Consider the following 2,509-nt stretch of genomic DNA (forward strand, 5'->3'; position numbering starts at 1 on the left):
GAACAGAAAAAGAAGAGGAATCCTCTATGTCACAGTAAAGAGGTTCCTTATTATTAGTAGAAGAAGAAGGGAATAAAAAAAGGAGAATCCAAACACAAAGGTAAGGATAAGGGCAGTGATTTGAGATGAAGAGAGGTGAAGACAGGGTAAGGATAGGGGCAGTGATTTGAGATGAAGAGAGGTAAAGAGAGGTGTTAGTAAATGAATAAATAAATAGGAAAAGATGAGAGAAGGAGAAGTTTTCGAAATTAAATTTTGAAAAGGAGTTAAATGATTTTCGAAAATAAAGATAAGAAATGAAATTAAAATTAAAATTTAAAACAATTAATTAAATAAAAAAAGAATTTTTTTTTGAAAAAGAGGGAAGTATTTTCGAAAATTAAAGAGAAAAAAGTTATTAGGTGGTTTTGAAAAAGATAAGAAAAAAACAAAAAGTCAAATAGTTAGTTGAAAAAGATTTGAAAATCAAATTTGAAAAGATAAGAAGATAAAAAGTTAGAAAAGATATTTTAAAATCAAATTTTTGAAAAAGATAAAATTTTGAAAAAGATATGATATAAAAGATAAGATAAGATAGATTTAATTTTTAAAATTAAAATTAATTACTTGACTAACAAGAAACTAAAAGATATGATTCTAGAATTTAAAGATTGAACCTTTCTTAACAAGAAAGTAACAAACTTCAAATTTTTGAATCAATTACATTAATTGTTTAGCATAATTTTCGAAAATAAAGATAAAATTAAGAAAAAGATTTTTGAAAAATATTTTTAAATTTTCGAAAATCATAAGATAAAAATGAAAAAGATTTGATTTTTGAAAAAGTTTGAAAAGAGAGGGTTTTTAAAATTGAAAATTTGACTTGACTTATAAGAAATAGCTAAGTTTAAAATTTTTTTGACTAAGTCAACCCAAATTTTCGAAATTTTGAGAGAAAAAAGGAAAAGATATTTTTTTTATTTTTGAATTTTTAATGATGAGAGAGAAAAACACAAATATGATCCAAAACATGAAAATTTTTGATCAAAACCAACGATGCATGCAAGAACACTATGAATATCAAGATGAACACCAAGAACACTTTGAAGATCATGATGAACATCAAGAACATATTTTTGAAAAATTTTTGATGCAAAGAAAACATGCAAGACACCAAACTTAGAAATCTTTAATGCTTAGACAATATGAATGCAAAGATGCACATGAAAAACAATAAAAGACACAAAACAAGAAAAAATCAAGATCAAACAAGAAGACTTAGCAAAAACAACTTGAAGACCATGAAGAACATTATGAATGCATGAATTTTCGAAAATTGCAAGAACAAAATGAATATACAATTAACACCAAACTTAAAACATGACACAAGACTCAAACAAGAAACACAAAAATATTTTTGATTTTTATAATTTTTTTATTTTATTTTATTTTTTTGAAAACATATAGGAAAAAGGAAGTAATGAATTCAAAGTCCTCAATCAAAATTCCAGGAATCATACCAGGTTAGTCTAAGGATTGATGGCTAGCCAAGCTTCAGCATACCATTTTGAAACTCTAGAATTCATTCTTAAAAACTCTGAAGGATTTTTCGAAAATAGAGGGAGAATTTTGAAAAATATTTTTGAAAACTTTTTGAAAAGAAAATAAAAAAGAAAATTACCTAATCTGAGCAACAAGATGAACCGTCAGTTGTCCAAACTCGAACAATCCCCGGCAATAGTGCCAAAACTTAGTGCACAAAATTGTGATCATCGACAATGGCGCCAAAAACTTGGTAGCGCTCTCAAACGTGAATCACACTTAGTCACAACTCCACACAACTAACCAGCAAGTGCACTGGGTCGTCCAAGTAATACCTTACGTGAGTAAGGGTCGATCCCACGGAGATTGTTGGTATGAAGCAAGCTATGGTCATCTTGTAAATCTCAGTTAGGCAGATAGTAAATGTTATGGAGTTTTCGAATAATAAATAAAGCAAAAAATAAAGATAGAGTTACTCATGTAATTCAATGGTGGGAATTTCAGATAAGTGTATGAAGATGCTTGTTCCTGTTGGATCTCTGCTTTCCTACTGCCTTCCTTCAATCCTTCTTATTCCTTTCCATGGCAAGCTGTATGTAGGGCATCACCGTTGTCAATGGCTACATCCCATCCTCTCAGTGAAAAAGGTCCAAATGCTCTGTCACAGCACGGCTAATCATCTGTCGGTTCTCGATCATGTTGGAATAAAATCCCTTGATTCTTTTGTGTTTGTCATCACGCCCAACAATCGCGAGTTTGAAGCTCGTCACAGTCATTCAATCCCTGAATCCTACTCGGAATACCACAGACAAGGTTTAGACTTTCCGGATTCTCATGAATACTGCCATCAATCTAGCTTATACCACGAAGATTCTGATTAAGGAATCCAAGAGATACGCGCCCGGTCTAAAGTATAACGGAAGTGGTTGTCAGTCACGCGTTCATAGGTGAGAATGATGATGAGTGTGACAGATCATCACATTCATCA

Source organism: Arachis duranensis, chromosome 5, assembly GCF_000817695.3.
Source record: "Arachis duranensis cultivar V14167 chromosome 5, aradu.V14167.gnm2.J7QH, whole genome shotgun sequence".
Taxonomy (NCBI): Eukaryota; Viridiplantae; Streptophyta; class Magnoliopsida; order Fabales; family Fabaceae; genus Arachis; species Arachis duranensis.